The sequence below is a fragment of the Culex pipiens genome, chromosome 2 (assembly GCF_016801865.2).
Source record: "Culex pipiens pallens isolate TS chromosome 2, TS_CPP_V2, whole genome shotgun sequence".
Lineage (NCBI taxonomy): Eukaryota > Metazoa > Arthropoda > Insecta > Diptera > Culicidae > Culex > Culex pipiens.
In genome coordinates, this window is record NC_068938.1 from 196,031,049 (window position 1) to 196,052,180 (window position 21,132).

At 33.1% G+C, this 21,132-nt stretch overlaps 1 protein-coding gene across 4 annotated transcripts in view; it reads right to left on the reverse strand.

Annotated features, from left to right (window-relative positions):
• LOC120415886 (FHIP family protein CPIJ015043) overlaps positions 1–21,132 on the reverse strand; it is a 63,110-nt gene that overhangs the window by 32,224 nt on the left and 9,754 nt on the right. The gene's annotated exons all lie outside the window — the stretch shown is intronic.

Genomic DNA, 21,132 nt, shown 5'->3' on the forward strand with positions numbered 1-21,132 from the left:
AAAGCAAAAAAAAAAAAGTAGTGTAAGTCGACTGTACACACCACTGAAGGGGCAGCATAGTGCAGAGTACTATACTCCAAGGAGAGAAGGTGACTGCATAATCGACTTTTGCACCAGCAGCAGCAGCATTCGTCACATAGGGGAGAGTGACTCTTTTTCAAAATCATCAAAAAATCATTAGAAATTTAAGTGCAATTAACTGAAATCAATTTTAAACGCATTCCGTTGCGTTCAGAATCGATTTAAGCATATTTAGGTTAGCACAAAACTAATTTTTATTTCAGTTAATTTTCCATATCTGAACTTTATTTTTAAAAGGTCCAAGAAACCAAATTTTCAAAATTGCTTTTAGGGTGTTTTTTAATACCCCTGACTCAAGGCTTTTCCAAAAACACCCAAAAAGCAAAAACTGAAAATTTGGTTTATTGGACCTTTTAAAAAAATTCAGATATACAGTACAACAAAAACAATTTTTTTGCGACATTTTTTCTTGGGATTTTACATTTTTTGAAAACGTATGGTCGAAAAACAAGTGAACTGGTGTTAAATACTTTTTAAAACACTTTTTTCATTCATATGTTGTAACAATGGCTTGTAGTATCAATTTTTATTGTTGGTTGTTTTAGTGTAAAATACTTTAATGTTCACAAAATAATGTATTTTTTATGATATTCAAATTTTGCATAAATTGCAATATAAGTATCAAATGACGTATCCTTTTTTTACAATCTTTACAGAATTACAATTCAAAGCATAAAATAACCAAAAAAATTACTTAATTACCAAAAAAAGTTAGAAAGATGTTCTTCATATGTTTTTTGTTGCTTCTCAAATGTAAATTTTTGAGGTTTTTTTCAGAACTATCAAGATATCAAACCTTCCTGTATTGATATCTAAATGGGTAATTCTCCGCCAACTCACACAGCAGTTGCCCCGACCCCTCTTCGATTTGCGTGAAACTTTGTCCTAAGGGGTAACTTTTGTCCCTGATCACGAATCCGAGGTCCGTTTTTTGATATCTCGTGACGGAGGGGCGGTACGACCCCTTCCATTTTTGAACATGTGAAAAAAGAGGTGTTTTTCAATAATTTGCAGCCTGAAACGGTGATGAGATAGAAATTTGGTGTCAAAGGGACTTTTGTGTAAAATTAGACGCCCGATTTGATGGCGTACTCAGAATTCCGAATAAACGTATTTTTTATCGAAAAAAACACTAAAAAAGTTTTAAAAATTCTCCCATTTTCCGTTACTCGACTGTAAAAAAATTTGGAACATGTCATTTTATGGGAAATTTAATGTACTTTTCGAATCTACATTGACCCAGAAGGGTCATTTTTTCATTTAGAACAAAATTTTTCATTTTAAAATTTCGTGTTTTTTCTAACTTTGCAGGGTTATTTTTTAGAGTGTAACAATGTTCCACAAAGTTGTAGAGCAGACAATTGCAAAAATTTTGATATATAGACATAAGGGGTTTGCTTATAACCATCACGAGTTATCGCGATTTTACGAAAAAAAGTTTTGAAAAAGTTGGTCGTCATCGATCATGGCCATTCATGGTCACCCGCGACAGACACGGACGACGAAACAAAGAGAAACGCAAAAATTAACTTTTTCAAAACTTTTTTTCGTAAAATCGCGATAACTCGTGATGTTTATAAGCAAACCCCTTATGTCTATACATCAAAATTTTTGTAATTGTCTGCTCTACAACTTTGTAGAACATTGTTACACTCTAAAAAATAACCCTGCAAAGTTAGAAAAAACACGAAATTTTAAAATGAAAAATTTTGTTCTAAATGAAAAAATGACCCTTCTGGGACAATGTAGATTCGAAAAGTACATTAAATTTCCCATAAAATGACATGTTCCAAAATTTTTTACAGTCGAGTAACGGAAAATGGGAGAATTTTGAAAACTTTTTTAGTGTTTTTTTCGATGAAAAATACGTTTTTTCGGAATTCTGAGTACGCCATCAAATCGGGCGTCTAATTTTACATAAAAGTCCCTTTGACACCAAATTTCTATCTCATCACCGTTTCAGGCTGCAAATTGTTGAAAAACACCTCTTTTTTCGCATGTTCAAAAATGGAAGGGGTCGTACCGCCCCTCCGTCACGAGATATCAAAAAACGGACCTCGGATTCGTGATCAGGGACAAAAGTTACCCCTTAGGACAAAGTTTCACGCAAATCGAAGAGGGGTCGGGGCAACTTTTCCCGATTTCGTGTGAGTTGGTAGAGAATTACCCAAATGTATGTGTTCTCTGGGTCAAAAGAGTCCATAATGCATAATTACACCCAAAACTGGCCAGCGCTAGTCCGAGAGAATTATTCCCTCGAGGTTCATTTGCAAAAAAAAAGTTCATCCGTCAAAACAAAAAACTCAATGTGCCGACTACGGGAATCGAACCAGAGACCTTTGACATACTAACTCGATGACTTAACTACCTCGGCCACCCAGCTTGGTGAACAAGTTGTGGTTAGATGTCGGTAGGGGCAGGGGGGCAGAATAGCCCGCCGAAGTAAAATGCGCCAAAAACCATAGAAAAACATACAAATTTATGAATTCAGTGTAGAAGGCTTATGCTTTGGGATGTTCCCTTCAATGTTGTTGTTCAATGTTCAATGTTGGTTGATGAAAATTTTTAGCTGAAAACTATTTTTGAGCAACCTAAAAAAAAGTTTTTTTCGGCTGCTTTTCCTGGGTCCGGGGCAGAATGGGCCACCTTAGAAAACAAGCCATTTTGTCTAATAAAACGTTGAAAGGAGATAATAAATGATTAAAGGGACCTTTCTAACATAGTTTCCATGAAGTTAGACCACTTTTATGAAAATAGTCACTTACCAAAACAAACATTTTTGAAAATAGTTTTAATATGTTGAAATAAGACACTATTTTTACAAATAAGCATCAAAACAACTTAAAAATCAACTAATGTTGCATTAAACGTGATTTTTGAACTTACCAGGAGCGACATAATCCATATAACCAAAATTTCATAACTTTTGATTGTTTTTATAAGGCAGGAAAAGGGTTGTCCATTCTGCCCCAAGTGGATTTTAATTTAACACTTTCACCACCAAGCCTCTAAATTGATTTGAGGTTCCGTTGTTGTTTGATTACCTTCGTAATAGCTCCTGGTTACATTATAAACATTGAACAAACTTTTTCAAACAATCTAACTTTCGAGAAAGCTTATTTAAGAAACTCGAAATAAACAACATTTGCGTGGTTTTGTCAATAAATTTACATTTTTGCTCATAATTCGAAAAATACAATGAATTCAAAAGTTGTTTTCGGTTTGGTGATGTTATTTGACGTCTTTTATAAGACCCATGCCTTACGGTTTGTCTAAATCCATTCTTAAGCCCAAAACCAAGGGTGGCCCATTCTGCCCCCCCTGCCCCTATATGACACTTGTTTGAGATTTATTGTTTCAATTAACGAATGAACTTTTTTTTTTTTTTGGTGGTGCGAGTTGGTAGCACTATTCTCTCGATTCTGGCGCTGAGCCCTCAATATATTTTGAGGGAACAATTCTCTCAATTCGGAATCGTGGGTGTAGTTTTTCCATAATTGTCTATTAAATGGTTAGGGCTGGTCATACAAAACAAAAAAGTGTCGATGTTACTGTCTTTCAATAGCTTTTTAAGGTGAAAGAAACCAACTTCATACAAAATGGGCAAGTGTAAGCTCAAATATTTGTATCTTTACACAGAAAAAAAAAGTTTAATTTTGGAATGTTGAAAATTTGGTAGGTTGAATATTACCCTTGTTTTTGAGTAATATAACATAAAAACGTTACTTAATCCACCTTTAGGTGGTTGGTGTCTTCCTCACATTCATACAGTCAATACATTCAGTAAAAATAGCAACATTTCCCCTTAACATGTTTAACAAAACAACTTTATTACTCATTTCTTTTGATAGGGTTCGCAGACCTTAATATTTCTGGCTAATCGGCAAGGTCTGATAAAAAAACCTATTTAACGATAGTTCGCATGGAAGATTCAGACTATATTTCTATCAAATATCTGAAATCCGCCCTCCAAAATGTGTATAAATAACACATAAGTGCTAATAACTTTTGATAGGGTTGCCAGATCTTCGATGTTTTAGGTTCATTTGTAAGGTCTTTCGATTATCTAACTAACGATGGGTCGCATGATGGACCCGGAAATCATTTTTATTGAAATATCTGAGATCCGGCATCTAAAAAGTGTATAAAAACACTTAAGTGCTAATAACTTTTGATAGGGTTGTCAGATCCTCGATGTTCTAGGCTCATTTTGAAGGTCTTTCGATTATTCAACTAACGATTGCTTGTATGATGGACCCGGACACCATTTTCATTGAAATATCTGAGATCCGGCCTACAAAAAGTGTATAAATAACACTTAAGTGCTGATAACTTTTGATAGGGTTGTCAGATCTTTGATGTTTTAAACTCATTTGGAAGGTCTTTTGATTATCTAACTCACGACAGGTCGCATGATGGACCCGGACATCATCTTCATTGAAATATCTGAGATCCGGCTTCCAAAAAGTGCATAAATAACACTTAAGTGAGATCTTCAATGTTTTGGGCTCATTGGAAACGTCTTTTTAATACTTTTCTAAAAATGTATAACATGATAGGTTTTCTTGCAAAAATCACCCTTTTTACAATCTTCCGGACATACGCCAAAATCCTTTTTTTAGCATAACTTAACTAAACTTGCTGATTTTAAATAGAGACCTATGGGACCCCAAGACGGATCGAATGAGACTAATACGGTCAAAATCCGTTTCTCTAGTCCGGAGATAATCGAGTGACATTTTTTTTTGTCCACCCTCCTACACACATCCACACAGACATTTGCTCAGGACATGATTCTGAGTCGATATGTATACGTGAAGGTGGGTCTACGAGGTCAAATCAATAAGTTCATTTTTCGAGTGATTTTATAGCCTTTCCTCAGTAAGGTGAAGAAGGCAAAAAGTGTAAAAATGTGAACCTGATGAATATTCATCAAAAAACTGATGAAAATTCATCATTTTATGAGGTAAAATTCATCATTCTTTTTGACACAGAATCTGTCACCATTTCCTGATGAATACTACCATCATTTTTTTCTGTGTAGAAGAAATTTTGTGGACGATTTGGTGTTTTGGGTTGTACGCACTGCGTTGAATTTTTGAATGTTGAAAATTTGGTTGGTTGAATATTACCTATTGTTTTTAATAATATTACCCAAAAAATGTGTAAAAATGTGAACCTGATGAATATTCATCAGACACTGATGAAAGTTCACCAATTCCTGATGTAATATAACACATTTTTTTGACACAAAATCTGTCACCATTTCCTGATGAATATTACCATCATTTTGTCCGTATACACAGAAAAAAAAGTTGAATTTCGGAATATTGAAGATTTGGTAGGTTGAATATTACCTCTTTTGCCTTTCTTACTAATTTTTGAGTAATATTACATAAAAAATGTGTAAAAATGTGAACCTGATGAATATTCATAAAAAACTGATGAAAATTCACCAATTCCTGATGTAATATAACACATTTTTTTGACACAAAATCTGTCACCATTTCCTGAGGAATATTACCATAATTTTTTTTTCTGTGTAGGTTACAGAAAAAAAAAGTTGAATTTAGAAGTGTTGAAAATTTGGTAGGTTGAATATTACCTCTTTTTTGAGTAATATTACCTAAAAAATGTGTAAAAATGTGAACCTGATGAATATTCACCAGAAACTGATGAAAATTCATCATTTTCTGATGAAATATTACACATTTTTTCAAAAATCTGTCACCTTTTCATGATGAATATTAACATTTTTTTCTGTGTTGTATTGTCAATTTGATTTGGGTCAACCGCAGCGGATTTTCTTGAAATAATTCGTTGGCGTCGAATTGTCAAAAATTTATTGCGGTAGATCGTGGTGGATACTTTTCTACTACAGTTTTTTGTGTAATCAATGTGGTAAATGCTTTGGTGGATTTTTGGCAGCCCGATTTATTCCTAGAAAATCTACCGTAGATAACTAAAATCAAATTTAAAAAACAAATAAGGACAAAATAAATAAGGCAGGCAGGCAGGCAAGCAAGCTCGTGAGAGAGTTTGAACCTGAGAGAGAGCACGTGTGTTGGAAATAAACATCGTTGTTAGGTAGCCCCTTACAGCTGGCCGCGCAAAATGGGTCAGTTTTGGGCGCTAATAACTTCGCGGGAAAAAATCCTAAAAATATGGTGTCTTCGGGAAAGTTGTTCTAAATTTAATGAAGGTTCTACATTTGAGAAATGGTAAGAATCGGATAACTTTGGCGCCTTCCACAGGTAAAAAAGTAAAACAGTTGCTTTTCTCCATACATTTTGACGATTTTTCCCATACAAACCTTAAGCGATTGGAGGGAGGGGTTCCCGTGGTCAGAATGAGCTCAAATTTGGAATTTAGCCTAGTGATGGGTCAATCTTTGATTTCAGGGGGTAGCCCCAAAAAAGTCCGGATTTGGACCACCCTAATATACATATTGTTTGAAATGCTGAAATTGTATTGATTTTACAGATTTTCTTAGAAAAAATCAGAAATAACATTTTAAAATGGCTGTATCTCGAGAACTACATCAGCAAACCTTCTGAAACTTTGCCCAGAGTTACTTGACAGTCATATGAAGCAAAATTCGTCATTATCTCGAAATGCATATTCTTTGAAATGCCAAAACTGTATAGATTGTTATGCAGGGTTGTTACGGACGGCGCGGATCGCGCGGATGGCGCGTTTCGCGCGGATAGCGCGGATTTGGCGCGGATTTGCTGGCTTAATTTGCTCAGGCGCGGATTTCGCGCGGATGACAATTTTGATAAATAAAATAATTAACTTTCAAGTTTTTTTTTTTTTTTTTTTTTTTTTTTTTTTGGGAGGGTGGTCCAGCCGCACATCGTTGATGTTGAAACCTCTAAACTGGGCCCTCGTCCTGTCACGTCCGTCAGTAGTCTTGTCGTACATTACAACTAGAATCAGATCTGCCAATGAATTAGTACACTTCGACCAAATAAACACTGACGCTGTATGGATCTGACTCTAGAATAAATGTACAGTTGTGTGTTATTCATAAGTCCAACTTATTCAATTATTCATTTAAGTCCAAATATTCATTTGCTAACTACTTTAAATTGAAAATCTAAACTTTAATCTAAAATCCTCTAAACTTAATGTTCAAAAGTAAACGTTACTACTTCTATCAAAAAACAATAAAAATTTGTGAACTGATATACAAATAGGATAGAAATCGCGATTTGAAAAAGAAATGACCATTTACGTCAAAAGATCCGTAGTTCCTCGATTCGCAACAATGGTCAATACAACCATAATCCGAAAACCGTTAGTTCAACAGATCAACGAATTTTGTCCGATATCATTTCATTATTGATTGATCGAGACTCTATGGACAATTTGACATAAAAGAATGCCTAGTATTCTACATCAATCAAAGTTTATTGACAGCATTACTCTAACTTTACAATTGCAACTAACTTTAACATCAAATAGATTTGGAAAGGATACAGATTTATTTTAAATGCTAATGCTAAGCAACAAATCAATTTTACTATCCTGAAGTCCCACCTAAATCCCACATTGTGATAGTGAAAAAGTCACAGAAGCAGCGGTGTCTTGTGCAATTGTGATATTTTCACTATCGGAGAACTACCTAGTTCACGAAGACAGCTTATCGGTCAACGCTTAAGCCCTGGGGCTGCGGCAAAGCGAGTTCTCGTAGCATGAAGTGGTGTCCATAGTGCTTATAAAAAATAATGTATACCCAAATTTTAACTAATGCACTAGGATCAAATCATGCCCCTTGACTTTACAAGGCCCAGGGTTAAATAATTAACTTTCAAGTTATAAAGAAAATTATTATCAGGAATTACTGTAATTTTTTTAAGTGCAAAAACTTCAATTTCTTAGAAGTTGTTACTGAAACAAAATTGATTTTTTCCGGAAATGTTTGTTTGTAATTTTTTAATAAGAAACGTCGAAATAATCTACAAGAAGAGATAATTTTTGTTAAAGATTTTTTAAATAAATTTATTTTTACACTCAACTCATTATTAACATCTGATACGGGTTCTAAATATTCCATCTCTTATGAGTTTCAGGTTATGTTTTATCAACAATATGTATTGTTTATTTTATACTGGATACATTTTGATTTGATTCTTTTGAACCATATTTCAAGCTTTTCTATAGATATTCGGATTACACAAAAAAAAAATATTGGGGGTGCTCTGGTGGACGTATTGTGGTCAAATCCCAAATATGAGCAATATTGGACGGAACAGAAGCTGGCTTTCCGCCTTTGATTTTAGTTAGGATTTAACCCGTAGAAAGGTTTTTTTTTAATTTACATGAAAAAATAAAAAGATCTAAATATTCAAATATGAAAGCTCCAACATTCAAAATGAAAAGTTCAGAAGTTCTAAAATTCTATTTTTTTTAATTTTTATAGTTGTTACATCCAAAAATTGAAAAATTCTGAATTTTAAATAGCCAACAATAAAAAAATCTAAATTTCTAAATAAAAAAAATTCCAAAAAATCAGGAATTCAAAATATTTAAAAATCAAGAATAAATTCTCCAAATTTACAAATTTTGAAAATTGATAATAAAAACAATCAATGGAACAAAAACTTATAAATTCTCAAATAAAGTTCTTAAATTCTTAAATTTTTAAATTCTTAAATTCTTAAATTCTTAAATTCTTAAATTCTTAAATTCTTAAATTCTTCAATTCTTCAATTCTTAAATTCTTAAATTCTTAAATTCTTAAATTCTTAAATTCTTAAATTCTTAAATTCTTAAATTCTTAAATTCTTAAATTCTTAAATTCTTAAATTCTTAAATTCTTAAATTCTTAAATTCTTAAATTCTTAAATTCTTAAATTCTTAAATTCTTAAATTCTTAAATGCTTAAATTCTTAAATTCTTAAATTCTTAAATTCTTAAATTCTTAAATTCTTAAATTCTTAAATTCTTAAATTCTTAAATTCTTAAATTCTTAAATTCTTAAATTCTTAAATTCTTAAATTCTTAAATTCTTAAATTCTTAAATTCTTAAATTCTTAAATTCTTAAATTCTTAAATTCTTAAATTCTTAAATTCTTAAATTCTTAAATTCTTAAATTCTTAAATTCTTAAATTCTTAAATTCTTAAATTCTTAAATTCTTAAATTCTTAAATTCTTAAATTCTTAAATTCTTAAATTCTTAAATTCTTAAATTCTTAAATTCTTAAATTCTTAAATTCTTAAATTCTTAAATTCTTAAATTCTTAAATTCTTAAATTCTTAAATTCTTAAATTCTTAAATTCTTAAATTCTTAAATTCTTAAATTCTTAAATTCTTAAATTCTTAAATTCTTAAATTCTTAAATTCTTAAATTCTTAAATTCTTAAATTCTTAAATTCTTAAATTCTCAAACTCTGGATCTTAATAAAAAGAACCGCTACAAATGCTACAATTTTTGTCACCATCATAGATTACAGAAAGTCTGATAATTTTGGAGCATTTTTTAAGTAATATTTTAGGATTGAGAATTTTTTAGAAGAATATAATACAAATTTCGTGTCGAGCACGAACTGCATGTTATTTATCTAATCCTTAGATTTATGAATTTTCAAATCTTAAATTTTTTTCAATTTATTGATTTTTTAAATTTAAATTTTCAAATCCCTATTTGAATTTCTTTTTTGCTAAATTTATTTTTATGGCTTTTCTCTCTGGTTTAATTCATCCTAGCAAAAATAAATTTGATCATATATTTTTCAGCGTTTTAACATTCTGGGTCTTGAGATTAAGATAAAGCTATTCTGGATTTTAAATTCTATTTATTGAATACAACATAATTTTAACGTTTGTGGTTTTTGCGTTCCTTCCGACGGAACCCTTAATCATAAAACGATTTTAATTTTTGTTCTCAAATACTTTCATAAATATTAAATTGTTGTGAAACTCTGTTGTATATTTGTCGCGCAAAATTATTTTTCTTATTATGGCGCGGATTTCGCGCGGATTGGGTTTTTGGGACGGCGCGGATTTGGCGCGGATTTTTTTTCGACTTCTCCGTAACAACCCTGGTTATGGTTTTCTAATTGAAAATCGGATATAACATCTTAAAAGGGCTGTATCTCGAAAACTACACCAGCGAATGTTTTTTTTTAATTTTTTGCTCAGAGTTGCGTTATGGAGTAAGGAATCGATAGACACCAAAATCTCGGATTGCTTTTTTTTTCATAATAAAGGTATTTTGAGCACCGTGCGGTAACCTACAACTTTGCCAAACACACCAAATCGATCAGCGAATCCCTTCTCAGGTTACAAATTTCCGAACACGTATGAATGACTCTCAATGTTGTATGCCTTCTTAGACATTTGTTTCGATTTGCGGAATCGTAGATAATTACTCACATGATGTCAAAGCCCACAATGGACCACCCTTCCCTAAACCAATGTTTACCAGTTTTGTTTTGGCACGCCGTTCCGACACCTCAAAATGTTTCGCACAAGTTCACCGAAAGTTATTTGCGCCGTTCGCAGGCCATACCCAAAAAGTAGTGGAGCGATGACGCCCTATTGTGGCTGAGTTACGCGAGTTACCCCAAAGCCCTCGCTACTCCCCTGTAAAGAGGAGTACTTTTGTGCATCGGTTTTTTTCTTCTGCACAAAGCTTCAAAATGACTTGATGGGGATTCATTTTCTCTTTGAAAGCTTCCCACAGAGTTGGCAAGAAGAAAAAGTCGAAGCCACATTCAGATGGAGTCATTTGCATTCAATGGGAGAAGAGGTTTCAGGTTGAAGGGCGGGCGGAAAAGGGGCGAAACTTGTTAACAGATTTGTTTAGGGCCAAAGGTACACGATTGGGGGGGTTGGACAATTATGTTCGCGGGGAAAAGTACACCAATTTGCAGCACGTAACTGCACTAATGATCTTGTGGAACACGCCAAATTTGACTTTTATGAACCATTATGACAGATTCCCACACTATTGCGAGGGCAGACAACAAAGATGAATTCATATGTTTGAGAAATTAATACGCCATTATGGCTGGCCGTCAAACGTCAAGCTTTTATAGCACCGTCGCCATTATGGCAAAGGCTCAATGTTTTCAAATCAAACTTCAACGCATTCCCGAGAAGCAAAGAGAAACGCTGCACAATGAAACCAAAACAACTCGCTCGGAATCTCGGTTACTGGTGTGGCTGCATGGCCACAACAGCTCTTACCACGATGACCGAATTAAGAAGTGGAGATATCTCTTCAATTGCGAACCGGTTCAACCCAGCCCATAGACGGAGTCTGGTTCCTTTCTCTTTGCGCGGGATGTTTTGGATCATTGAGGGCAGAGGGTAATTTGCATGCTTCGCAAGAGTTATCATTTTGCAATTAGTCCATGAGTGTTGACAGTTGGTGCCATAATGGCTGCCAAATGTCGTCGGGTGACATTAACCTCAAAGTTGGCAATCGCTATAATCCTCAATGACAGGTGGCAGTGTTGCCAAACTTAGCAAGCATGTTGCTCTCAATTCCAGCGCGAACAGCAACATATGGCATGGCAGGATTTCGATTGTTATTTCTTGGCTTTGGCTTTTTTGGAATCCAAAAGTAAATGTGTTGCATAACTGCGGGTCGAAACAAGTGAAGAAAGCAACCACGATTCAAATCTTCTATCTGCGTGTGTACTGGGGGCGGTTTCCCAACAGACAGACAGACAGACAGAGAGAGAACCATTTAAAGAAAGCAACAACTGTGGTGCATTTTAGCAGTCAGTCAGTCAGTTATGGGGTAAAGAGCTTACCAATTTGTTATTCAACATCTTAAATCTAATTTAGAGCTCGAGTAACTTCGCTGCAGATTTTGCAACCACGTCAAGTTCAAAAGTTCACTTGAGCACCCAAAATGTGACACTTTACCCTCTTACACCTCATTGACATCAGCTTCTGGCTTGATACACCTGATGAGCTGACCTGAGGTGTGGTATCGACGACGCAAAGCCCGCAGATAATCCCATAGCACTCACATGGCTTGACCAACGGACCAAACACAAATACCACAATCTTAAAACAGGTGCACATGTGTGTGCGTTTGCTCCAGTATAGAAACAGATACGGGTCATTCCACCTGAAGTGTGCAAGAAAAAATGCAAATTTGAAAATTACCATCTCCGATTCTGCTCAAATTTGGCAGAGCTGTTGAGACTATCAAAACATGCAAAAATCCCGAATTTCATCCAAATCGGACCACCCCCTCCATTTTTGTACCCTCCCAAAAAATCGACTTTTTGGCGATTTTTGAGCAAAACCCCTATCTTCAAACGACGATAACTCAGGAACCGCAAATCAGAGAGGGTCGGTCTTAGACTCAATTTTGAAGGAAATTGGACGTAGAATCCATTTCCGTGGTCAAAATTTAGATTAAAATATGTTTTCTACCTGTATTGCGCAATTGAAAACTTTAAATGGCCGTATCTCAAAACAGCCCTATTTATTTTTTAAATTTGACCTCACCATCGTATTCCCCGGCCAATTTTACATAAGAATCACTTATCGACAGAAAGGAATATGTTTCGTTCCAGAGATATCGAATTTTAAAGTTTTGAGTATTTGTGATTACCTAAATTAGCTACACTCGCCGCATATGCTAGAAGCACTCGGGCGCGTTGATCAATAACTGCTACCTGTTTATTTATTCAAATAAGATTTCATCCCAAATAATCATTAGTTAATTAGTAGGAAACTGTTGTATAATCTTAAATTAAAAAAAAAAAGTATACGGTGCATTTATGTGCTAGCCCACAGGACAGAGCAAGAATGACACGCAATACAGGGCAGAATTGAATTCACACAGAGCTAGCAGGAAATTGCAATTGATCTTGTAAGTAACACTTCTTAAGAAAAAGTGTACGATACATTATCGTGTATAATGAATTAACATGAATTAAACTCTCGTGAAGCATGATTAAGGAGGAGGATTTCTGGAAAAAAAAGAAAGGCTTCATCCATAAAGTACGTCACGCTAAAATCAGCCAAAATTTACCCCCCTCCCCCCCTTTGTCACACTTTTCCTATACTTACAACACTCAATGTCACACTTGCTCAGACCCTCCCTCCCCCCCTAGAGCGTGACATACTTTATGGATGACGCCAAAGTATAAAACTGAAAAATGTGAGAAAATCACAAAGATTAATTTGATTTATGATCTGATTAAGATCAAATTCAGTTGTGTTGGTTTCTTGTGTTTGATTTTTTTTTTTGTTTGTCAATCATTTCGAAATCTTGGAAGACGATGCAGCTGTGTCCACATGTAACAGAAAAAATATGTTTTTGTTTTTGAAATTAAATGTATCAGAATTGAAAAAAATTATCAATTATTCAGATGAAACTGGCTCACAATATAAAAAATCGGTTTTATATGATCAATCTTTCAAACCGTATGGCAGATTTTGAAGTTTTTGCTGAATGGCACTATTTCGCTACCGCACATGGCAACCCATGAGAATTATTTCATCTACTACAGCCAGCTCTACATTTATTCTTGCTTTAAATAAAAGAAGAAATTGGGAATTAGGAAAAATATGAAATTATATTATTTTCATATTTTTCCTAATGATATGAAAATGATAAAATTATATTATAAAAACGCTGTAGCATTTGCAAATAAATATTGCAGGCCAAGTGCGAATGATGCTGATGATACCTCTTCAGTTGACGCACAGGCGAGGAACATCCTGGAAGGAGCGTCACTGACTACGTCCGTAGTCCTGTTAGATCATCCGAATTGATCAGAACAGTATAGCTCTGGTTCCTTGCGAGTGTCCTATTTTCTTACCTCCACGTTGGCTTGGTTTTCATGATGACCTAGCTGGTGGCCTGTGGAAACGGATCGTAAACCTTTGACCACCGCGGGTCAAAGTCGAGACGGCTAAAAGAAAGGGGCGCGACAATGTGGGAAAGGGAAGTAATTTGTGATTGTAGACGGTATTGTTTTGATTCGCAGTATGTTGAGTCAACTGCTGTGGATGTACCTGAAACATCGCACAACGGGATTTCTCTTCTTTCCATTTCATCTACCACCTATCTTCTGTTTATTTTGTTTCACTGATTTTCTAACGCGGCTTCTGTTTACTATCCTCCATTTGATTTCGATTTTACTCATTTGATTATCTTATTTCTCAACGCTTTTCCACTCTATTTTACCAATTGATGCTGCTGTAACAAACTTTCTGCTTCCTTTAATTTGGCAACGATGTCAATTTTGTTTATCATGTGTCTTTTCTTTATTTATCTATTTGAATAATTTCTCATCTTCCCTGTAAATTGCCCTCAATACAATCTAAACTTGTTTGTTACCTCTATTTATTAATTACGGTTAATTTCTTTATCTACTTCATAAATTACTATCTTTCTTTTACTATTGATTCTTCAAATAGTATATTTCTTTCACTGTCCATTATTTTCAATTTTCACCCTTTTCTTCAAACAAATGAGGTTCGAGACCTTGCTCAATTTATGGAATGATCAAAGAACTAACACAAATATTACTATTGTACTTTTGAAAATTTTTTCTAAAATGCTTAGGACCAAAATATTGTAACAAAACACCGCGACAAAAGAAATAGTAATAGATAAACACGACTCAACATTAGGCAAGATTTCAGGAGAAAAAACTGTAAAATAACAACTAGTTTTTGAAATCAAACTAAAAATAAAACAGTTTTTGCTTTAATAAATGTTGATAGGCACACTTTAAATGGTTAGGCGCTTATACTTACATCAAACCCTACTTAATGTACCACCCCCGGCCGAGTTAAAATGCGTAACCGGAAAAGAAGGTGTGCATGCCTGGCACGAACACTCAAAGCGTGTTCTAGCGTGTTGCTCGTACTGACTCAGAGCAAGGGTGAGATGTAGGTGTAAGGGCAGTGCGTGTTCGTCGGGAACCTTGTGCATAAGATCGGTCAAGGCCCGTTCTTACACTGAAAATTGCGAATTGCGAATTGCGAATAAAAACGCTGTAGCATTTGCAAATAAATATTAAAAGTTCAAAATTTACTTAATATGGTTCAAAGACACTGAGATCAGCAAAAACAATGCATTTAAAATTACCCAATAAATAATTCTTAAGAGCGAGTCCACGAACAGGGCATACCCCTTCGCATGGGACGTTGTTTGGACCTCACCAATCTGCCTGAAATTTTTAGGGGTTGTTTGTACATATAAAACTAGCATCTGGCCAAAATATGAGCACTCTAGGTCAACGGGAAGTGGGGCAAATCGGGACACAAATTTTAAAGGTTTAAAAACGTCAACAATCTTAAAAAGGCTATAACTTAGGCAAAATTCAATTTAATTTCAAAATTCAAAATGCATCTGAAAGGGCTTAAAAAATGCAACAAAATGCAGGGTAGAGCATCCTGATTGGTTAAATCTAAAGGAAGTTATTGGCATTTTAGTGAAAAAATAGCATAATTTTCAAACTCAAATAAAAAAGTGTTCCATCCAGATATCAACTCGTTTCGACCTGCAGCTTTTAGGGGACATCTGGGACTACTATCTGAGACTGAGAACGCTTTGGGTAAGGCAGTTTAACGTATTAAATAAACACTTTTTCTTTAAGTGATTTTTTTGGTTGTAAATTTTTGCTCAGGGGACCCCTTAGATCCCATTTTCTGGTGATAATTTTATCATATTCGTGTTCCTGAGACAATTTCACAATAGAAACATGCATAAAAATGTTTGTTTGGATCCATTTTAACCCTTTAAAAAATAAAAGTTAAAAAAAAATATTAGGCTGCTTTTTTCTGGTGTCATCTAGTATCCTTGGAAACGAGCTTGATTTTCAATAAATGTGAATCGAAGATTTTTTTTTACTTTTATTTTTTAAAGGGTTAAAATGGATCAAAAGAAACATTTTTATGCATGTTTCTATTGTGAAATTGTCTCAGGAACACGAATATGATAAAATTATCACCAGAAAATGGGATCTAAGGGGTCCCCCGAGCAAAAATTTACAACCAAAAAAATCACTTTAAGAAAAAGTGTTTATTTAATACGTTAAACTGCCTTACCCAAAGCGTTCTCAGTCTCAGATGGTAGTCCCAGATGTCCCCTACAAGCTGCAGGTCGAAACGAGTTGATATCTGGATGGAACACTTTTTTATTTGAGTTTGAAAATTATGCTATTTTTTCACTAAAATGCCAATAACTTCCTTTAGATTTAACCAATCAGGATGCTCTACCCTGCATTTTGTTGCATTTTTTAAGCCCTTTCAGATGCATTTTGAATTTTGAAATTAAATTGAATTTTGCCTAAGTTATAGCCTTTTTAAGATTGTTGACGTTTTTAAACCTTTAAAATTTGTGTCCCGATTTGCCCCACTTCCCGTTGACCTAGAGTGCTCATATTTTGGCCAGATGCTAGTTTTATATGTACAAACAACCCCTAAAAATTTCAGGCAGATTGGTGAGGTCGATGCGAGATGGGTATGCTTTGCTCGTGGACTCGCTCTTAAACAAAAAAAAAGATTGTTCAAGGGATTAATTATCTCAAAATCGTATAAAAAAATAAAAATAATTCATCATACAAAAGGTAGTAATTATTGATCAACGCGCCCAAGTGCTTCTAGCTGATGCGGCGAGTGTAGCTAATTTAGGTAATCACAAATACTCAAAACTTTAAAATTCGATATCTCTGGAACGAAACATATTCCTTTCTGTCGATAAGTGATTCTTATGTAAAATTGGCCGGGGAATACGATGGTGAGGTCAAATTTAAAAAATAAATAGGGCTGTTTTGAGATACGGCCATTTAAAGTTTTCCATTGCGCAATACAAGTAGAAAACGTATTTTAATCTAAATTTTGACCACGGAAATGGATTCTACGTCCAATTTCCTTCAAAATTGAGTCTAAGACCGACCCTCTAAGATTTGCGGTTCCTGAGTTATCGTCGTTTGAAGATAGGGGTTTTGCTCAAAAATCGCCAAAAAGTCGATTTTTTGGGAGGGTACAAAAATGGAGGGGGTGGTCCGATTTGGATGAAATTCGGGAATTTTGCATGTTTTGATAGTCTCAACAGCTCTGCCAAATTTGAGCAGAATCGGAGATGGTAATTTTCAAGTGCTGTTCCGCTTCGGGTGGAATGACCCATACAACAGCACCGCACAGTTTAGCTGGAATGAGTAATCGGTTTATATGCTTTATTTTATTGACTCCTGCCCCACAAGCAATCTTTACATTTTCTTCGTTGAAAAAACTGTCTGTTACTGCCGGACGAGGAGTGCAATCAAAGTCAAAGTCACTCGGAATGATGGAGCGGTTCAACCGAAAACAAAAACGGAAGAAGTGCAATTAAAGTTTTACTTCTCTAATAGTTTTAAGGCCCTGTACAACCCTGTTCATGCGGCTGTATACCAGAAGGTAACCCTTTTGATTGATGATATAAAAGGATTAATGTAAACACTGTAGACTTAAAAGTTGAACAGCGAAATTTTTAAAAGAGCTGCATTGAAAAAGGTTTTGAGCTGACACTGACCACATTTGAGTTGAGCTGGTTGAGTTTAGTAGATTTTGAAATGTATATTGCAGTTTTTGCCATTTTTGTTGAAAAGCTGTAAATTTGCTGTATCAGCTTTATTTTAAGAATCACTTAAGGTTCCAATCACTTAAGGTTGAGAATAAAACTTCTTTTGGCAACATAAGCACAATTTTTCATGAATTATATGATGCCAAAGAGGTACAATCTAGAGTCGATTATCCCAAGTCCGATTAACTAAAGCTTTGTATGAGACTTCGGATAATCAAATGAAGAGCAAAAACAATGTTTTGTTTACCTTCAACAACAAATTTGAGTTCTGCGACTAAAATTTGAGTGGTTGATATCCTGTTGGAATACCAAATGCATTTTTTCAATATTTCATCAACGCACTTTTTGGCCACCATCTTGGTTTTTTTTAAAGTCATGTCTTTGGCTTATTGCGTCTTTTTCTTATTTTTTTTTTTCTAAAGAAGGTATTTGATTCGTAACTCACATCTTCGATACAGAATTTCTCGCTAAGGAAATTTCATCAGAAAAAATCTCAACTTCAATTTTTGACGATTCGAAATGACGAAACTAAAAAAAATGCAGACATGCAAACATTTGCAATCCGATATAGCAGATTTAAAAAAGTTGATTTACAAAATTTTGATTTTATGGAATAATTTTCAGCTATTGGTTCTTTTTTTTAAATTAAAGCCAGAGGTTGAAATTTTAGAAACAAGTAATATTACAAAAATATGATTAATTTCACTCGACACCCTTTAATTATTTCATGGAGATTGACTTATGGATTTTAAAATTATAGTTTTTTGATCAACCAGCTGCGAATTAATTATCCCTCAAAATGATGAGGGTCGGTTTCACCAAAACCATTCATTTTAAATTTCATCTGAATTTTATTTTTAAAATTTATTGATAACTCAATTTCAAAATCTGTCTTAAATCGATTATTTCAACCATATCCTGTTAAAGCTTTCACTAAGATTTTTTAGTAAAAGTTACAAAGTACAAAATTGTTCATAAAATACCGTATTTTATCGAAAATACTCAAATTTTCAAAATTTGCCATATGGGTACTAAAAGATGCAAAATTTGGGATGCATTTTCATTTTATTGAAGTTTTTTCGAAAATAATGCAATTTTCACAAAATACCATATTTTTTCTAGAAAATACTCTAATTTTAAAATTTTCAATATGGATATCAAACAAAGAGAAATTTTGTATTCTTTTTCACTTTATTAGAGCTTTTTGGAAATGCCAAAATTTTCACAAATAACCGATTTTTTTAAATACTGAAATTTTCAAAAAATGCAATATTGTTATCAAGCGATGTGATTTTTTTTATGCTTTTCACTGTATTTATTTTACAAAATACCATATTTTTCAAAATTACTCAAATTTCCACAATTTGCAATATGGGTATCAAAAGAAGCAACATTTTGGATGGATTTTCATTTTATTGAAGTTATTTTTTTGAAAGCAATACAATTTTCACAAAATATCATATTTTTAAAGAAAATAATCTTATTTAAAAAATTTCGATATGGATATCAAACGAAGAGAAATTTTGTATTCTTTTTCACTTTTTCAGAGTTTTTTTTTCGCAAATACTAAAATTTTCACAAATTACCGTATTTTTTTTTAAATACTCAAATTTTCAAAATATGCAACATTGGTATCAAACAACAGTGAGTAAATTTCCAAAATTTGTTTTTTTTTTGAAAATAATACAATTTACACAAAATATACCATATTTTTTTCTAGTAAATACTCTAATTTAAAAAAATTTAATATGGATTTAAAACGAAGAGAAATTTTGTAATCTTTTTCACTTTATTAGAGTTTTTTGCAAATGCAAAAATTTTCACAAGTTGCCGTATTTTTTTAAAATACTCAAATTTTCAAAATATGCAATATTGGTATCAAACCATGCGATTTTTTTAATGCTTTTTCACTGTTCATTTTTTTTTACAAAATACCGTATTTTTCAAAAATACTCAAATTTCAAAATTTGCAAAATGGATATCAAAAGAAGCAAAATTTTGGATGCATTTTCATTTTATTGAAGTTTTTTTTTTGAAAATAATACAATTTTCACAAAATACCATATTTTTTAAGAAAATAATCTAATTTTATAAGTTTCAATATGGATATCAAACGAAGAGAAATGTTGTATTCTTTTTCACTTAATTACAGTTTTTTTTTTGCAAATACTAAATTTTTCACAAATAACCGTATTTTTTGAAAATACTCAAATTTTCAAAATATGCAATATTGGTATCAAACGTTGCGATTTTTTTATACATTTTTTTTTTGAAAATACAAATATTTTTACAAAATACCGTATTTAAAAAAAAACTAACATTTTTAAAACATGCAATATGGGTACCAAACGAAGCGACATAGTAAGGAAATAGTAATAAGTTTATTATTAAAACTGAATAGTTGTTAATTCTCAACAAATTAAGAAAAAACTAAACAACTATTGAATCTTATTCGGTGAGAAAGGCTTATAGTCCAGACTCGATTATCCGAAGGCCTCGGAAAAATGTCACTTCGGATAATCGAATCACGATTTTTTTTCGCTGTCTTATTTTTGAGCTTAAGTACGACCCCTAAACTACGCTAAAGTGATTTACATTTTTTTAATCCAAGATGGCGGCCAATACGGCGGTGACGAAATATTGAAAAAATGCATTTTATTATTTAATAAGCCATCAACTATTCAAATTTGACTAAAATGGGGTCGCAGTACTCGAATTTGATGTTTAAAACAAGAAAAAGAAACGAAAAAAAAATGTTTGTGATTCGATTATCCGAAGTCCCATACAAACATTCGGATATTCAAAACTTTCGAGTCTGGACTGTAGTAAGAAAACAATCAGGTTTATCCTGGGAGGAAGAATATAAATTTTTAAAGATAATTTCCTCAAAAATCAAACAATATAAATCAATTTAGAATTCAAATGGCGCTATTGTATTTCTATTTACAAATTGATTTTCAATTTTGTATATTTTTAGTTCGATTAAATTTTGTCCAAAAGATGCCATTTTGCTTAATTAGTTTGGCTCGATACAATTTTGTGGGCTGGTCATAAAAAAATGGACATGTTAACATTCGAGTATCTGAATCTTGTGAAACATTTTCTGATCGATTAAGCTTTTAGTACCTTTCAGAAAAAAAAAATAGTTTTTATTTTCGATTTTTTTTATATTAAAGTAACCTTTGAGCTAATTTAGGATGGTGCAAAATATGATTAAAAAAAGATTTTTGAAAAAAAAACATAAATATCGAACAAAATAAAAAAATATATTTTAGGTGTATCATTCTCACCAACTCCTCTTCGATTGGCTTGAAACTTTGTCCTGAGGGGTAATGTTGGTCCCTGATCACGAATCCCCATTTTACGATATCTAGTGACGGAGAGTCATTACGCCCTATTTCATTTTTTAATTTGCGTAAATAACGTTTTTTCAATAATTTACAGCCTGAAATGGTAATGATATGAAAATTACAAAGGGACAATTATATAAAATTG